The sequence below is a fragment of the Sinocyclocheilus anshuiensis genome, unplaced genomic scaffold (genome assembly GCF_001515605.1).
Source record: "Sinocyclocheilus anshuiensis isolate Anshui unplaced genomic scaffold, SAMN03320099.WGS_v1.1 scaffold1286, whole genome shotgun sequence".
In the NCBI taxonomy this organism is placed as follows: Eukaryota; Metazoa; Chordata; class Actinopteri; order Cypriniformes; family Cyprinidae; genus Sinocyclocheilus; species Sinocyclocheilus anshuiensis.
In genome coordinates, this window is record NW_015554223.1 from 834,473 (window position 1) to 854,802 (window position 20,330).

The 20,330-nt window shown below is 37.1% G+C and overlaps 1 protein-coding gene across 1 annotated transcript in view; it reads right to left on the reverse strand.

Moving 5' to 3' along the window:
* Nucleotides 1-7,543, reverse strand: part of LOC107671180 (epithelial discoidin domain-containing receptor 1-like) — a 48,281-nt gene extending 40,738 nt beyond the window's left edge. Inside the window, exon 1 of the mRNA XM_016464061.1 lies at nt 7,180-7,543. The gene's annotated coding sequence lies outside the window, so the exon portion shown is untranslated. The remainder of the gene's footprint in view (nt 1-7,179) is intronic.
* Nucleotides 7,544-20,330: the final 12,787 nt, after the last annotated feature.

A 20,330-nucleotide genomic window follows, 5' to 3' on the forward strand; every position in this document is an offset into this window, starting at 1 on the left:
AGTTAATCCTGTGTTATTCCTGTGTTATTCCTGTCTTATTACTGAATTATTACTGTGTTATTCCTGAGTTATAGCTGTTATTCCTGTGTTATTTCTTTGTTATTACTGTGTTATTACTGAGTTAATCCTGTGTTATTACTGTGTTATTCCTGAGTTATTTCTGTTATTCCTGTATTATTCCTGTGTTATTCCTGTGCTATTACTGTGTTATTTCTGTTTTTACTGTGTTATTAATGTGTTATTACAGTGTTATGTCTGTCATTACTGTGTTAATTCTGTGTTATTCCGGTTATTAATTTGCTATTCCTGCGTAATTTCTGCGTTATTACTTTGTTATTCCTGTTTTATTACTGAATTATTCCTGTGTTATTACTGTGTATTTCCTGTGTTATTTCTGCTATTACTGAGTTATTCCTGTTATTCCTGTGTTATTACTGTTTTAATTATGTGTTATTCCTGTGTTATTACTTTGTTATTACTGTTATTCCTGTTATTACTGAGTTATTCCTGTGTTATTTCTGTGTTATTACTGAGTTATTCCTGTTATTTCTGTGTTATTACTGTGTTATTCCTGAGTTATTTCTGTTATTCCTGTGTTATTACTGTGTTATTACTGAGTTAATCCTGTGTTATTACTGTGTATTCCTGTGTTATTACTGAACTATTTCTGTGTTATTACTGTGTTATTCCTGAGTTATTTCTGTTATTCCTGTGTTATTACTGTGTTATTACTGAGTTAATCCTGTGTTATTACTGTGTATTCCTGTGTTATTACTGAACTATTTCTGTGTTATTACTGTGTTATATCTGTGTTATTAAAGTGTTATTCCTGTTAGCAACAGTGTGTTTTGCTGCAGCAGCGCCGATGGAAGCGGTTCACTGACTGCGCAGCACAGCCACATGCGCCACAGTTACGTTTGGGATAATTTTATTTTAAATGCCATAATGTCATGCCATAACGCAATAGTGTTTTAAAATACAATAACGAGCACCACGAAACCATTTAAAGAGGCGCGTTCAGCGGTCTCCGTGTCGGGATAGGAAAGCCAACAAAAGTAAAATGATCTCAAACGTACGGCGCGCTCTCTTCATTTTATCAAATGATCATAATCACATCTATTCATTTTACAATCCTGCTACTAGCATTTTATTCCGACTAAAACCCCTTTAATTCGGGTGAGAAAGCGGGGGTTTTTTTAGTGGCTTTTGCACATCCTGTCATGCCGGTGACTGCGTGCTGCTGCAATAGACGCATTTTGCTGCATTAAAGTTAACGATTAATCGATTAATTGATCTTTAATTTAAACAACGATCATGGAAATGATCGAAAATTGACATCCCTAGTTCATACACCTGTGAAATGTACCTAGAGGACATGCTAATGAGTTGTTTCTTCACTATTCAAACTACATAATATAAACAGCTTGTCCACTGGATGATGTATCATTTCTTCCAGTATAAATCAATCTGAATAACACTTTAGTTTGCTGCTCTCCCTGCAGTTCTGTGTGCAGATCTGGCTGTAATGTTTCACATTATGGTTACCCCCTCATGTCAGTCATTAATGAACGCAGAACCCTTATGTAAGAGTGATTCATGCAGCTTTTCAGAATGTAACATACTGTACATACAGGCAGAATCTACAGCAGCATCAACCTTGAAAATGTACCTTTAAATCTTTAGGTTGAAATCCTGAGATGAAAAACAGGTGTGTCTGTAAGTGGGAGCGAATCGGGTGAACATGTACAGTAAGGGTGTCCAATTGTCTGCGGCCAATGTCTAGCAAAGTTTAGCTCCAACACACTTATGGTGCTTTTCCACTGCGTGGAACAACTCGGCACGGCACGGATCGGTTTACGTTTCGCGTACCGCTTTAGAGTGGGCGGGATTATTCACATGTCGTTAGAGTTGCACCGCCTCTATTGCCGCGACTCCTGAAAAACGTTTTCATTCCGCGTCACCCCATCAAGCTCTCGCTGGATCCGCTCCTCTGCTATCAATGAGAGGAACGTCTGTACTTCCTCAACAGACAACAAAACAGCCACTTTTTGGTTGTTAAAAAAGGCACGCTTGTTCAAAACAGTTGCGTTCGATCCTTCGCTGGCTGTGCCAATTTAAATCTAGCGGTTCTGTTGTGTTTGTCGCAAGTTCAGTGACGCAGGTAGTGACGATTCTCTCCGGCCAATCCGTGATCAGCAGAGTTTACACGTCACGTTTTGGTAATGGTACGGTTCACTTGGAACCTCAACCGAGGTGGTACTAAAAAAAGGTACCAGGTACTGTACCCAGTGGAAAACCCCCCAAAAGTGAACCATACCGAGCCGTACCGTGCCGTACCATGCAGTGGAAAAGCGTCATTAGTTTCTAGTGAGTCTGAAGACCTTGGTTAACTGGTTTGGGTGTGTTGAATTAGGGTTGGAGCTAAACTCTGCAGGACAGTGGCCCTCCAGGTAGAGGTTTGGACACCCCTGATATACAGCTTTTGTCTATTTGACTCCATAAGAGTTCACATTATTTAAAAAATGGTTTTAGACATTTTTCAATTTAACTGAAAAACTCAAATATTTCTAATTCTTAAATCAATCATATGATTTATATTTACGTGATACTTTTAAACTCCTAAATATAAACTGTTTTTATACTGACCTTTATGACCTTAATAAATGTGTATGTACACACAAACACCCACAGCACTCTAAAGGAGCCGACAAAAGAGACTGACGATACAGTGATGTGTGACGGACAGATGGATGGATGTTGGGTAGGCTAAATGATTTACAGCTACCTCAACATCAAGCTGGAGACAGATAGTGATGGAAGACAGGAGGTGAACAGAATGTGATATGACGTAAAACAGATTGCTCAGGAGGCTAAATTGCAGCATCGAAAGTATATGGACTTAGAGAGAAAAAAGAAAGCGAGACAGAGAGAGAGAAAGAGAGAAGTAGAGGGTGTGTCATAAGACAATATAATAGATGAAATAAGACCGTCTGATGTTAGTTCCAACTGAAAGGACATTTCCATTCGGTATGCAACCCGTGTCTCTCCCTCTCTCTTTCAATTCTCCTTCGATCCCTCTATCATTACCCACCACACGCTAGTCAGATTACCCAGCTCTTTACAGACATACGAGTGTGGAGACAAAAAAAAACTGTTTAAGACATGCATAAAAAACAATTAATTGTGAGCTTAAACACACACAAACGCACACATCAAGAATGAGGTGAAATGCAAAGAAAAGCATTTTATAGCCTAGTTCTTTGTATTCAAGTAAAGCCAAACCTCCCTGGGATAATGACCGAGCGAAGAGTTCTTGGGTGATTTCTCCACAAACAACCTCATAATAAAACCCTCACTGCCCAGATGAATGCTCTCGACCTCCTCAGGGATGTCTGTGGAGCGTGTTTGCCCCCCCACACACACTGTACCCCTCTTGGCACTCAGCCCCCTCCCTTAGTGACACAGCACAATTCAGAGCACTTTTCATTGTGTCTTTATTCACACGTCTCCAGAGAGAGAGAGAGAGAGAGAGAGAGAGAGAGAGAGAGAGAGAGAGAGAGAGAGAGAGAGAGAGAGAGAGAGAGAGAGAGAGAGAGAGAGAGAGAGAGAGAGAGAGAGAGAGAGAGAGAGAGAGAGAGAGAGAGAGAGAGGATAGAAAAGGGGGATGAGAGAGAAGACAGAAAAGGGGGATGGGGAATTTTCAGCTTCATGGTGCATTCATTAGCATCTATTCATTGCTTTTGCCCATACACTGCATTTTCTTTTGCCTGTTCAGAAACTACAAAAAAAAAACAAAAAGAAAAAAAAAAAAACTTCACTGAAACACCCAGTGTTTTTCATTCTGACATTGTCTGAATTAAATCCCATAGCTGTGGTACTATGGTTATCATGGTAATGTTCCTTCTCTGCTTCATCAGAAAATTAATTCTCCTTTTTAATGCAAAAGTTCATTTACATGCTTTTTTTTGTATGTTTAGTAATCTAGACACTTTGAAAGGCTGCAGTGTCCTTATTGCACACAGTTTAAAGTTGCTCTCCTGTCTTATGGTGGTCTGAGGTCACCTCTGGCGCAGAAGGGGTCACAACCACGGCCGCATTAACCATTGGGCTAGGCGGGGTTGAAGCCCCGGGGCCCGAGCTAGGAGGGGGCCCATGATTGTCTGTGGAATAGATTGACGGACATCGGTAGCGCCGATCACAAAAAAACCACGCCCCTCACTTTTTAGCGCTATTATTTAGTGGAGTTTTCCGTAAATTCCATGCATTACCATTAGAGATTAAAACGTCACATTTGAATTTGTTTTACCAATCAAATGCATTTATTATATATATTACTTTTGAACAAACTGTGCACGCATGCAGCCTATCTATCAGGTGATCGCTGCACCTAATGTCTGCATTCACCTCTCTTCACTTCATTCTGGTGTAATCTAGAAATGGTCATGCAAAGAACAATCTTCGATAAGTAAAAATGTCAACTATTCTAATAAAAAAAAATAGTGAGAGAAAAAATGAAGAGAGAGGGGAAAACATGAGTTAGTCACTAAAATCCACAGCTAGTTTATATTACTAAAGCTGATGATGGCGTGGGAGTTGTGGAACCGCAAATGGACCGGACACATGGAGCAGATAAAAACACAGCGTCATCATTCCCACAGATTTTAGGTTAGTTTGATTATTAACTTGACAGATGTTGCTTTTTGTGTTTGAACAAACTCTATAGGGCTAGTATATTTGTTTATGGGTTGAGAAATTCATTTTGCGCGTCATGATGTAAGCTTTTCATTTAAACGCATTTTAAGCATTTTGGTTTAAAAACTAATTTAACTGTTCAGGGACATTAAGCAGTGGGACAGAATTCATTTAGGCAAATGCGCGCGTTAAGACGTTTTCTGATACTTGCTCGTACAGCGCCTGACTAAACTAAGAGTTATTTTTCGCGCCTTGTGTTTAAATGTTCGAATACACATAAATGTCAAAATGCCTGCCTCCTCGTCAACAGTTATTTGTGTCTTAAATGAATGTTAATAGTTAAAGATAAAGCATGTGCACTAGTTGGCTATTATGCGATCCTGGCATTATATGATGAGATTTTAAAGGGATATAGTTCACCCAAAAATTAAAATACTGTCATCATTTACTCAGTTTCAAGTTGTTCTGAACCTGTATGCATTTCTTTGTTCTCCTCAACATAAAATAAGATATTTTGAAGAATATTCATAACCACCAGAAAGTTTCATGGTCCCTGTTGACTCCAATAGTGTTTTTTTTCTTTCCATACTATGGAAGTCATGGGGGCACAGACACTGTTTGGTTACCAGTATTGTTCCAAATATATACGTTTGCATTCAACAGCAGAATGAAACTCATTCAGGTTTAGAACAACAACAATATAACTTTAATTTTTGGGTGAACTATTCCTCCAAAGCAGCCTAATATAGCTGCTGTTGCCATTTGTGTCAGTAATGTAAATTATACATTAGAAAGAAAATCCCTAGCCCCGGGGCCCATTGAGGTCTTAATGCGGCCCTGGTCACAACAACCCAACCAGGTCTCATGAGAAAACCTAACTACTTTACGAGGTGGCAATTTCATATGAATTTGTATGATGTGATTTGTATGGAATTTGGAAACATACAATTTTTAGAATAAAGTAAGCATGAAGGTCCACACCTAACCTAATAGTTAGTGAGGTGTTTGATAAATCGTACAAAACGTATGAATGAAATTTTACGAATTCACATGAATAAGCCACCAAATCACCAAAACCTAAAATACTCACAAATTACTATGCTACACATCTGATTGTTACAACTGGACGCCACATTCCCACTCAAACAAGCTCTAGAGTGGCTGTAAAAGAGAGCTTAAAGGGGTCATATGATGCTGCTTAAAATGAGAATTGGTGTAATGAAATGTGTTTATGCGGTTTAAGGTTAAAAAAAAACATTATTTTCCACATACTGTACATTATCGTTTCTCCTCTATGTCACGCTTTTTTCTGAAACGCATCGATTTTTACAAAGCTCATCGGTCTGAAAAAGCGAGGTGTGCTCTGACTGGCCAGCTATCCAGTGCATTGTGATTGGCCGAATACCTCAAGCATGTGACGGAAATGTTACGCCCCTTACCATATTGTGATGCCCTGTGCTGTCCGGCCGGAGCATAACATTAAACCATGTCTGCATTTAGGGCTGGGTATCGATTCAGATGTCCCGATTCGATTCGATTTTGATTCGCGAAAGGAAAAAATTATGGAAATTATGGAAAGGAAAAATTATGACCCCTTTATGAAAATTATGTCATATATAAACATATGACCCCTTTAAACAAAAGCACTGCTATCCCATTGAATCTCACTAGTAACACTTGTGACCAAAATGTACCTTTCACTTTGAAGTCTCTAACCAGAGTTGATGTATTTACATGGAGTTGTCAACAATAAAGCAACGTATAGACTATTTTGAATTCTAAATAAGTTCAAACATCAGGAGCTATCGTAAATCAGTGCATATAGGTCTGATAAGTAGGCTACTTTGCATAAATCTTAATGGTTTAACACCATGACTCGTCAGACCAGCGTGTTTTTCAGACTGTTCTGCAATTACAGTTAAAAGCAAAATTGCAGTAGCCCATAACTACTAACTGACGCGTAATGCCGGGGCCACAGGTGGGTAAATATACCACCAGAATGACCCAAAGCAGTTTTCAAGCCATTTCAGTATTTGTTCTAATAAATGTTGCCACTGAACTCTGGTTCCAGGTATCATAACCATAACTAGGAACCATTTAAATTCGTCGAGCGGGTGTGAAAACAACTTCACAAACAAACAACACGACTCCGCACCAGACCGAGCGCATTCCCGGTAAAGTTACCGTGGCAGACGTCCAAACTCCTCACATACACACACACCGAGACTCTTGGCAGCCATGCACGAGACAGGGACGGTTAAGTTTACTCGCGCGACGACTTAACATATTTGAGCAGAGTCTAAAACAACTAGAGTTTAATGGAAAGCCAAATGTGTTTCCACGCGGCGGTCGAAAAACACTGACAATCGCAATACGAGTATCTACAGTGCATTTACTAAAAACGACATAGTACAAAGTAACGCCTGACAGCTTACTAAACATAAAATACACTTATATGCAATTATCAGTTATTTTCTGACCACTTACCTAGAAGTCTGTCAGAACGCGAAAACGTCTCAAAATGTGTCGCCTGATCTTCTTTTTAATCCGAGATGTTCACTTTGGCAGGTTGTTTTTATACTAGGTAAATATAGTCTGGCACAGTCTTGTGACTTTGTGCTTAAAGCCACAAAAGCACCAATAAATAAACCGAGTCAAGAAAGCAAGAGCAGGAAGTTTCTGAAAGCAGGCAAGTACGTCCCACGCTCGAAAAGGTTTGTAACTAGGAATGTTCTATAAGATCCGACTTCTGTATGAGCGCAAATGACACGGACGTCCTTTTTTATTTCTCAATCAGTGCTTCTCTCAGTCTCGGCGCGCTCATAAGCGCTTAGCTTTGGACCTCTTTCTCTTCCCCTCAGGGCTTGCAAACTCGACCAGGTGCTCATTTACATAACTGCACTAGCTGCGTCCAATGGCAGCTCTCAATCAGGTGCTGCTTTGAATATTTCATGAGGCAATTGACCAATCCGGAGCGAGTAAAGCAAGGAACCCGTGACCTGGCAGCGCCGCTGTAAATGATACTCAAGGCTTACCTCTGAGAAACTTTTTTTTAAGTGTTACAGCAACGGAGAGTTTTGTTGAATATGAAATTTAATATTGCTGGTAAGGAAACAACAGGATTTACCTTGTTAAACCTTTCCGGTGTCTGCCGTAAATCTTGTAGGCTATTGGCTAAATTTTCTAATAACTAAACATTGTTGGCTTTTCCCCACAAGAGTTTTATGTTAGCGTTTAGAAACAGCCCTTTGTAGTGGTAAAAGATGGCATTATTACAGAGTAAAACTCCAGCAATATACCATTATGTCCTGAGGCAAGACAGTAAAGATGGTGTGTTAACAGACTAAAACCTGAGCTCAGAGGCAATAAGAAGGAGAAACATTGTTAGATTGAAAAGTTCAAACACTGGCTAAATTCTGCAGATGTACAAATACAGGAGAATGAACGGGTGTGGTGCTTTAAAGTCAGTGAAAGCGATATTAAAAGTAAATAAGACAGGTAGAGAAGGGTGGGTGAGTGAAAATGCTATTCCACAGCTATGTGTTGCTACTTGCCCATTCACTGGAAGGAGATGGGAATTGGAAAGTTGTTGGCAGTCATTCAGTAACACTGAGGTAAATAGTGGACTGAGAGAAACAGCAGTCTACCTAGCGAGTCAATATTGTTTCTCAAAGCCTGTTGACCGCAGGCATCGTGTATGAGCATGAGCATGTGTGGAGGTATTGCTTTTTATGGCATGGAAAGAATTTGCACAGAGAAGTGAAGCCTATTTGAGAAAAATAGAGAGAGATATTGTTTAACATCAGGTCTGAAAATGTAACAAAGGTGTGTTGAAGGAGAGAATGTGTTTAAAGATAAAAAAAATTAGAAGGATTGAACGCGTTCCATGCAGTTCAAATTTTGTTTTGAAAGCAGCTTGTTCTTTTGTCCTATTTGCGCTGAATGAACATTTGTGCATGGCCTGGTTTGACTTTGAGTATGATTAACTTTAACTCACAGTTTTAATGGTTAAAGGTTCTGACCCAAATCCTCTGCTTCTTTTTTATTTTCCTCACACTTTGCTTTCAAAGTCAGCATGTAAAGAAAATTCACCCTATCTAGTTTCTGAGTGCATGTTATAGAACTTAATGTGAACAATTAATCTGTGCATGTTCATTTAAAAAAAAATGTTTTCACCTAATGTCTAATCAAAATGTCATACTGGACCCTTCAGTGAAAATGACAGACTTCTCTCTGGTGGTGACGTATGGAGAACTTCTCCAATCATTTAGTCCACTTAAACTGGATGTACGTCACAATGCAAAAAAAAAAAAAAAAGATCTGACGCTACTTTGGTTTCATCGCAACTTTTAAGTTGGCATGAAATGGAAATTCACTCCTATTTTCTAAATGCATCTCAGTGGTCTTATTGTGAACAATTCATGCATGCATATGTTTCAGTTTTTTATTTTTTTGTTTGACCTTGTAATTTTTATTCAAAATGTCATAATTCAAACATTGAAATGACAGACTTCTCCAATCATTTAGTTCGCTTAAACCCCGCCTCTAAATCAATATCGATGGACAGAACCAAGTCCCCGCCCTTTTTTATTTTTTATAATCCATTCCACTCGGATATACATCACAATATGAAGAAATTACCTGCCGCAACTTCCATTTCATCATGACTTAAAATTAAATTACTGACTGATTCAGTGTCTGCACTTCTGTGGTTAAAAAAGTTGGGAGACATTTCAATGTTAAATTTTATGTTCCGAGTGATTCAACTAATCTTCAGGTTTTATAATGAAAATCAATACTGTGAAGGGCATTTCAGCACAGAGCAATAAAGCTGAGGGCACGTCCCTGAGCAGAGCTCAGCTTTCCATGTTGCCACAAGAAAAGGCTGGAACCATAACATTTCGACTTTGTTAGAAAATTGAATGCCTCCTCCACAGGCTTAACTTGTGATATAACCTGATTACTTATTCTACTTCTTCTCCTTTCTTCCCACTTCCCACTCTCTGTTTTTCACTCCCTCCCTTTCTTACGTCTCTCTGGCTAGCCTAGCTTTGTGTGTTGCTCTGGCAACCTGTGATCCCCCTGTAATGTTGCAATGACCTTTGCACATTGTTTCATTTGTTTCCACTACTTGCACTGGCTTTGTCTCACTCTCTCTTTCATTCATTCTCTTCCTGAAGATAAGGCCCTCTGTTACGCTTGGTGAATGACTCTTTTTCAACAGATCTCTTCCACAGCTAAATTTCCAATCTTGTCTTTCCCTCTCTGTCTGTTTTTTTTTTTCTCAGCTAAGCATGAAAACAGGCCTGATCCTGTGTGGAATTCACTGTGAAGGATGGAGAGGGAAAAAAGAAGTGTGGCCGAAAGGAAAAGGAGGTAAAAAAAAGTGAAGCTAGTTAGAGTGAAAGAGAGAAAGACAGGGAAGAGAGACACAGTTGAAAGTGCCTGATAAGTTATAGTTTTACCTCTTGAGAAGCCAGTAATGCATAACATTTTAATACATTTTAATGAAATTAAAAACTGAGGATATGTAATGCATGTAGAATCAGCTAACAATAAAAGTGTTTCACAAAATGTGAAATGATTTTAATTAAAAAATGTAATAAAATATTTTAATAAAATTAATTTTTTTTGTATAACTACATAAAAACAAACAAATGTATGAATTATACAAGCTTGTTTACTATGATGGACACTATGAATGTAATTAAACAGGCTTTCAATTTAGTTTTGGCAAACTTCTGATTTAAAGGCGTTCACAAGAGAGTGGCGTTCCAGCGGATGATGTAGGACGTAGGCGTAGCCTATAAGCTCCGGTGAGAATATGCTATTCTCACGAGAACCAAGTTTTGTATACAGCAAAAAAAAAAACCAAGTCTCCTCTTGGCTTAAATCAAAATCCTCCGACATTTTTCTTTACAAATCCTCGTTTTGTACTACTGTTTTGCTCTCTCCTCTGCGTTTCCACGTTCGTCACTTTTCACTGGAGCTTACGCTACGCCTGCATCATATGTCATCCATTGGAACACCACTCTCTCGTGAAGGCATTCGACAGATAGCGGAATCTATAGATTACCGTTTATAAAGTTTATGTTTAAATATGGATATATTTCTTACACAAACTCTTTGATTCACTTCAGAAGGCCTATAGTAACCCCCGGAGTTTTATGGAGCACTTTTTATGATAGATGGATGCACTTGATTGGACTTCAAAATCTTAACACCCATTCACTGCCATTATGAAGCTTGGAAGAGCCAGGACATTTTTTGATATAACTCTGATTGTATTCGTCAGAAAGAAGAAAATCATATACACCTAGGATGGCTTGAGGGTGAGTAAATCATGGGGTAATTTTCATTTTTGGGTGAACTATCCCTTTAATATTTCCTTCTGTCCGAATACTTATCATTACGTCATTGCAACAGATACTTATAATGGCTTGCTGCACAACCTTATGTGACACAATGTACGTCATCCAACTTACAACAAACAATTTGCATTTGTCCTAGACATATGGACAGAAACAGGAGGTTTTCTGCAGAAAGGTACAAATGCAGGTTATGGTCGAATAGTCTAATTGAATGCTAGAAATTAAAAATCTGCCAAGTTGCATAAATGTGCAAGGTCACAGCTGAGAGAGAGAGATGCACATGGCTTTGAATACCAACATAATAGTTTGCATACACAAAGCATTGCATATTATAATAGTTCACTTTCACCAATGTCATCTATAAGATTTATGTAATTAAATGCAGATCATATGTACACCCATGAGTCCACATGTATGCACCCCTCCCCACCAACACAAACACACACACAGCTGTTGAGGGGCAGAGCGGCCTGGTCACTCTCACAATGTCAGGCCTGCAGAATGCGGGGAAGCGACACAAACTGGCATTCCGCTCATTCCCTTACTAAAGCACATAATCTACCCATTTCTCTCCCTCCCTTGCTATGGATCCCTCCCGCTACCTCAGTTACCAATGTCACACCCATAAATCCTCCCCCACCTTCACACACACAGACACACACACACACACACACACACTTGAAGAATGGCAGGACACTCTCTGTTCTGTCCTCTCTGGTGTCCTCTTTCAAAATGCCTGGTTGTCTCAGGGGCCCAGAGGTTAGAGAGCTTTTCTAAAGTGTCATAAGAGCGTAAAAAGACAGGGATGATTCAGGGAGGCAGTACAGTGTGTGTGTGTGTGTGTGTGTGTGAGTGTTTTGTGAAATGAAACTAGCCACATTTGTCTGAGGCTCAAAGGAATGTAAGACTTTTGACTTTGTCCTGTGTGCATGTGTGTGATGTGGAAAGACAATGACAGTGACAGAGGGAGATTCCTCTTGGTGTTATGTTATAATCACATCACATTACTGCTAAAATATCAGGCATTGTATGAAAGTCAGACATGTTTTTAAAAGTTGGATGAAGGATGAAGTACATATATCCTGTACTTAGTTAAAATATAGCTACTTGATGAAATATCACTTCTTATGTGAAAATATAAGTACTTATTTAATCATAATGACTCAAATTTCTTTTCAGTTAAAGTACAAAAGTACTTACCTTTGAATGTATTAAAGTAGTATTTATTTATTTATTTTATTTAGTCATTTAGCAGACGCTTTTATCCAAAGCGACTTACAAATGAGGACAATAGTAGTAAATAAATAGTAATAAAATAAGAGTATATCCAAAGCATGAGGACAATAGTAGTAAATAAATAGTAATAAAATAAGAGTAGTATACTATAATATTATTAATATTAATATTATTATTAATTATAATTATTTTATTTATTATTTTTAGCAATAATAACACTATTATAATTATTAATTTAAGAATTTAAAAATAATAATTGTTGTTGTTATTATTACTAAAATATATTTATTTTATTAAAAAATATATAATTATTTAAAAATTAAATAAAATGTATCTGTCTTTGATCAAATGTTATAGACACATTTTTTTCAGAAATATTGTTAAATGAAAAGATAATAAGTTATGCACTGAAAAAGAGTGAAGTAAAAGTTTCCCAAAAATTCAAATACTAAAATATTAAATGTTAAAATACAAAATTAAAGCAGTAAAATACCATGTTACTGTCTACTATTGAACTATGCACCGTATTTTATGGAGCGATCATGGTGCAAAAGGCTAAAAAACAACAGTGAGGGTCTTTTGGACCCGAGAACATTTCATGTGTGAACCATCCCTTAGTTTGTGTCATTAACTTTGTCAATGAGTTTCTTGAGGCTTTTTATGTTGCATTGATTATGGCAGCATTGACCTATTGTGTGTTAAACACATTAGTTTGCACATTTGAAGATACTGACCATTTTAGGTTACTCCCTTGAAGCTTTTCCAAAAGGTGAAGTTGTCAGAGGTCACAGGGTCAGGCTGTAGCCGTGGGCGGGTGTCTGGGTGGGGGTCAGAAGGGTGTCAGTTCTCTGATCTCTTTTTTGGGTATTGGGAAGTAAAAATGCTCCAGGCACAACCTCTGCTGCTCCACCACTGATATTAGTCACCTCACATAGCTGCAGGATGTTCTGTTTGAGTCTGCTTCAATGCTTTCATAGATCTAAAGTCTGTCAAATCACGCTGACCGGCTTCTGCATAACCATCCTTTGCAGAGAAGCACAACCACTGGAAATAAGCCTCAGCTCAGTGTGATGAGTTCAAACAGGTTATTCCCAGACCCATAGTCATTTCCTGAACAGTAATCCCACTTATTATTTGTTGAGCCTGATGTTATTTTCTATGTTGTGTAGTTTTCTAAGACATATTCGTGTAAGCATTTATCATGTTTACCTCCATTAAGAGTCTGTATATCCTTCTTTTGTGGGCCTGAATATTAATGCATTCATAAATATTACTGTAATGTTGTGTTTTAATTCTGCATTGTTGTTGTGTGTTTTCTCTTTCTACGGAACATCTCCTTGGAAGATTAAAACCGAAGGGTGAGTGTGACCGCAGGTGTTCTTTAGCAGACAGTAATTGCGTTTGTGTCTGTCTGTGTTTTTGTGTCATGTGGTTAGATGTTTTTGCTCTGCTTGATCACTTACATTATATAGTCGAAGACTCAGGATTTGAAGAAATAGTTCACCCCAAAATTAAAATTATGTCATTGTTTACTCACACTTATGTCATTGACCAAACCTGTATGACTTTCTTCCTTCTGTGGAACATAAAAAAAGACATTTTGAAGAATGGTCTCTCTTTGTCATGTAGTTCCATACATTAGAGATGAGCTTATAAAAAAATATTCTTCAAAAAGGATGCAAAGTTATCATAAAAGTCTCAAGTTTTCTAAGGTATTTGAGGAACTGATAAAAATTTCAGTATTTTTAGAAGTTAAGTGAAAATCAAATCAAATTTATAAAACACCAAAGAGTGTACCAAAGTGCTGTATGATTTCATAAGAATAAAATAGAATACAATAACATAGAAATCATATTAGAGAAGGAGATAAATCAATCATGAACAAACACCACAAATAGATTAAAATCTTGAAATCTGGTGCATTCATGAGCATAAACTATTGTTTTGATTCGGATCTTTTCAATGAATCTGTGATTCAGTTTACAAGACCTGCCTGAATGATATGTTCATGAATCATGTTCAATGTGAATTCATTCAATGATCTGATCACAGCTCACCAAAGGTGGTAACTAAAGTTAAGGCTAAAACTATTACAAATATTTTTTGGTATTTGAAATAAAGCTGAAAAAATGTCAACTTAGAAACTAGAAAATTAGAAATGTAAACATTACATTACCAAAAGTTACTAAAACAGAAGAAAATTATTAAAACTTAAACTAAAATGAAAATGAAAACTGAAAATATAAAAAATAAAAGCTAATTCAAAATAATAATAAATACTATAGTAGTTACAAAAAAATGCTGCTCAATTTTTCTTTTCTTTTTTACATAAACACAAAGCTGTCACATGATGTCAGATCTTAGAATATACTAAATGGGACCACTTGTATGATATTTATATGATGCTTCTAGTCCCCATTTATTGTAATTTACTGAAAAAGAGCAACTAGTAATTTTTTCATAAATTCTTGTTTGAAGTTCCACAGAAGGGTGAATAAATGATGACAGAAATTTCATTTTTGAGTCCACTATCCCTTTAAGGCCCCACCCACAGACTCTTCTATCAGTCTGCTCACCTCATTCCCAAATCTCTACAGAACCCTTCAGGGACTCTGATTCTTTTAATGGGGTCATATGATGCAATTTCAATTTTTCCTTTCTCTTTGAAGTGTTACAAGCTCTTGGTGCATAAAGAAGATCTGTAAAGTTGCAAAGACTAAAGTCTCGAATCCAAAGAGATATTCTTTATAAAAGTTCAGAGTTAGCCACACCTACCTAAAACGGCTTAATGTTCTTTTTAGCAGCATCATATGACCCCTTTAACATGAAAAGAGGAAAGTGAAGAGACCCTGAAGAGAGAGAGAGATCTGGTAATTGTGTGTCTCCTTTACAACTGTTGCTGAAGTTGTGACTACAGAACCAGTTTCACTTGACTTCCTCTCCCTCTCCTCCACTGCCTCTCATTCTTTTCCATCGGTGAATAAACATGTTTGTCATTTATTTGTGGAAGTCTGCGGGCCTAATTCATTAGTTCCCTTGTTACACTCATTGTGTTTCCTAATTATGGGTTCTCTCTCTTTCCCTCCCTTTCTCCCTCCCTCTTTCTTCCACATCAGACAGAATTTGATTCTCCCCAAATTACTGTTATTTTCTGTCTCTGTGCTGAGCGTATGAGTGGTTAACAATGTAGTGGCTGTCGAGTCAGGGTGTGGCGATCAGGTAGGTGTCTTTATAACAGCCCATCTTAGAGGCTATTTCAAACTGTCTCCATGGAAACAGAGCAAGGAGGGTCTAATTCTGCATAGACTGTCTATGTGACGCTACAACTGTCCCGCTCACTCTCTTTCTGGCCGTTCTTGCGCTTTCTGGATTGACAGTGAGAGTGAGTGGAGTGGGGGGTTGCTGGGATTTTGGGAATGAGTGCCGTTGCAATGCAGTGAGAGCCTAAGCTAAAAATACCTATTGACACATAGACTCTAACAAACATGGTGAGCGGCAAACAGTCACACCACCCAAAACACACAGATGCACATGTGGAAAACACTTTAGAATGTTAAAAAAAGTGATGAAAATATAAAATATCGCTTATTGGATCTGTAAAATCTCTGTGATGTGAGTTATATACGGTTTTTAGGCTATCTGAGCTCATTCTATCACATAATAGGTGGCTTATGGTGGTCCTGTTGTGGGATATATCCTAACGCTGTTTGATGCTAATTTATTATGTCAGTACTATTGTGTGCCAGTTTAGTTTGGCCTCTCTGACTTGCCGTACTGAAAGCAGAGTTTAGATTCGAAGACAGGACACCTAATACACTTCACTGCCATCGCCAGCACCCAACTCGGAAGCAGACTAGAAACAACTGCCTGTTCATAAATTACACCGGCGTGTGTGTGTGTGTGTGTGTGTGTGTGTTCCTGAAGTGCTGAGCGTACTGAAATAAATCTAGGGGAAACTCCTGTCCACATATATACAATAAACACTATAAATCATTTTTAAACTCAAAATCATGAACAAAATTTGTTTATGTAGCTGAGTAAGGTCCTCTTATTAGAGTTCTTCAATCATGTGGTCAATTCGTAGGCCAACCTGGAAGGCTAATTCGCTAAATCCGATTTGAGGTATGACACAGAGAGGCACCTCACAGTAAAATATTAAATATATACAAAGGTAATGCAAGGTTATTTCTTTAAATTTTGACTTTTTATCTCTAAATATGACTTGATAGCCTGAAATTGCAACTTTATTTTTCACATTTGTGAGTTTATTTTTCAAAATTGTGACTTGTATTTTGAAACTATGACATTATCTCTTGTAAATGCAACTATTTTTCACAATTGTAACATATTACTCAACGTGACTTTATATCAGCAATGGTGAGTTTATTTCTCGTAATTGTAACAATTGTAAAATTATTTTTGTTTTCCACAATTGGGACTTTATATTACTCGAAGACTTTATTTTTATGCAAGTGAACAAAAAATATTTTATGCAAGTTGTGCCTTATATTTTAAAATTGTGACATTATTTCTTGTAAAAGTGACTATTTTTCACAATTGTAACTTTATAATATACAACTGCGAGTTTAGTTCTCGAAATTGTGACATCTTGCAATCGCAACATTATTTCTGGTAAATGCAGCTGTTTTTCTCAATTTTGACTTTATATTGTTCACTGTGACCTTATATCATGCAATTGCAAGTTTATTTTTCATAATCGTTACTTATATCTTTTCATTTTTAATTTATTTATTTGTGTCTGTGACTTTATATCACGCAACTGCGAGTTTATTTCTCAAAATTGTCTGTTTTATTTTTCACTCAGAAGCAGAAACAGGCTTCCATATTATAACTTTCATTTAATGTATGTGGTATAGAATATGAAAGCCTCTTCAGGCAAGTTAACAGACCTTATTTTTTTTTTATCCACAAACAGAACACACCAATAACCATTTCAAAATTCCATTCTCATGTCTGTAAAATAATTAATCATGGTCAAATATCACTGGAGCCATAAATATTGTGGAGCTACAAGACCAGTGACATTCCTAGGATTGCTGTGCCAGTGTTATCAGTTCCTTCTGCATTCCTAAGGGGGGTGATATAGAGCCTGCGAAGTCAAGAAGACCACATGCCACCTCTGCATTTCCTTCAGATACTGAAGCACACGACTCCATACTTCCATTTATCATTCAAGATACAAGCTTCATTTTTTATTTTACTGTGGAGGATATTTAATCAGCCAGATATCCTAAACTGGGAAATTCTTTCATGTGACGAATGGTATGGCTAACAGAGTTTGCAAAATCGCCAGATGTCTAAACATGCAAATTAATGCCAGTCAGGTTAGAGATACAGTATGTGTCTGGTTTCTGATTAACCTCTGCCTGACCTATTGTGTGTTTACCATTATTCACACTAATAAAAACTCTGAGACTTTGTCTCAGTCAATACCAGACCCTTGATTATACTGTTTAAAGCCAGACTGGTTTAATAGGACTAATTCATTCACTCTTTGTTGATTAGTGGTTTAAAGGGTGTTGCAGGCTGGTTATGAACGTCATTACACTACACTAATGCAACACATATGGGCAGCACAAGCATGACCAATGACTCCTGTTATAGACCACAGAATTTAATTTGGATAATTTATGAGGTCACGGTTGAGTGAATTATGAGAGTAGCGTGAAGCTGACTTTGGTTACAAAGGCAAATAGTTGTACACAATCTACAGGAAATTAGTGAGCTGTGTTTTACAGCTTTACAGAGGGGAAGATTATTTGTGTTGGTTATTATGAGCAAATTATGCTTGTGTGAGGCACTGTAATGTATCCAAGTCACGCCCGAAACCACAAGCCTGTTAATAGTTTTCCCAGTTTAATTAGAAACGGATAATAATGTAATCCACATGGAGGATTTTACATGACTTGTTTTTGATTGTGGCGGAATAATCAAATTAGATAGGAACGCTTCATTGTCTCCATAATGCTGCAGTGTTTACAGCTGGGAAATGATGATTAGTAATGTCTTAGCTGATGTGATGCAGTGCCGTGTGACCTCATGGCCAGTGATTGTCAAAGGTTTTATTTCCGAAGTGTGTTACTGTAAAGCTCACAATTAGTACCAGTCAGAAGTGTGGACACACCTACTCATTCTTTATGATTACTATTTTCCACATTTTACAATAATAGTAATTAAGATTATGGAAAAACACTAACTGGCAGCACAGAATTATGTAACGAGCAAAAATGTTTAAACAAATCTTACATTTTGCTTCTTCAAAGCAGCTACTCTTTAACTTGAGAACAGCTTTTTAGAAAAGGCATTCTCTCAGAAAAATGAGGTAACCAGTTGCTTTTCTAACAGTTTTAAGGCTGGTTCACACAGAACAAGTTTTTGCGTTCTACGCTGCAGCTTTTTAACTGTATTTCTATGTAAATGTGGTAAATAGACATTTGACCACTGTGTTGAGATTTCAGTGTTATTTATAACCCTATAAAGCCTGACATATTAATTTATAGCCAGAAAAAAAAATTGTTTTTGGAACAGTATATATACCAGGTATTATACCTTTAGACACAAACCTTTAATAAATAAATAAATAAAAGTTTGCATATGTTTTTTGTTGTCATATCTGATACTTCAGGCTTTTATGGCTCATATAGTATGATACAAAATATGGAGCTCACACTTGTGGAGGACAAAAACACCTCAGTTTTCTGACTTGCCAAAACTGGGCAACTGTGCAGTTGCTGATATTTATACTGCAAAAAAGATGAAATTCTGACAGTTTGTAAATCAATGAGACCTTTAGCAGACTACTTACATAAAATGCATATAAATATCATGTCACGATATATCTCTCAATAATATGCCTTAGTAAAATGATACGTACAGTAAACGCAAAGATTTATAATCAAAGCTCTGTAGTTTGTATTGTGGAGGCAAAATATATAATGCAATGCAATACAATGATGAGAAGTGCAGAGAAGTACAAATAGACATTCCTCAAAGGCCTGATGTATCATATTTGATACATTTTAACCTGATTTTTCTAGAAAAAAAGTGTAAAGCATAAAGTCGTGTACATGACCCCCGTTTTTAGAATTACACTAAAAGGCCTTTTGCTTGCTAGATTGTGTACAATAGGTTTTTAAGCAGTTTTGATCGTGTCAATAATTTAGGGGCCTTAGAAATTTGTGTATCAAATATGATACAGCAGGCTTTATAGGGTTAAAGTTGGCATGAAATGAAAATGTACTATTTGTTTTGTAAATGCATGTCATATATCTTATTTTGACTGTATAATGTCAAACTATTTTCCAATGAAAATTAGACATTTTTTGTGATTGCTTTAGATGTTAATTTGCTATTCTGATTATTTTTATATTAAAGTATACATTTCTAGTCCAAATGTTACTTTCAATTTATGTTTGCCTACATTATACTTTCAATTACATTATATTTTCATTTACTTTCTGACATTGTTTGTAAAGAGTTGCTCTGTCCTCGTGCAAAAATACTGATCGCAAAGAGTCAGGGGAATGTTTTTATTGCAGAGGGCTGTTTCTGTCAGTATAACAACATTTCAATAAAGAAAGAATGATCCACACACTATCACCCAAACAAAGACACACCCACATGAAATCCCTAAGCAAGGGCATGCAGGACTGGAGGCTGAAAAGCAGGAAACCAGCACCCTTGTATAGGTATCTCTGCACATCATCACCATTACCTGAGTCCTATAGCAAAAGTGCACAAACTCCAGTTCTTCAAAAATAACCCATTCTCTAACAAATGCACTTTTAGTCCAAAACAACATGACTCCAAAATCTTTGAGTGGCTTGTGTTAGTGTGCACTTACAATGTGTGTTACCCAATCTCACTTTATTTACTGGAACACTTGTATCAGGTTTTTCTGATATCTCTGAAAACTTTGCATAGTCTAACATTTTGTGGCATAAATTCACTCCCACCACAACTCTAAACAACAGCCTCACTTCATTACCCACATAATAAACGTATATCTGC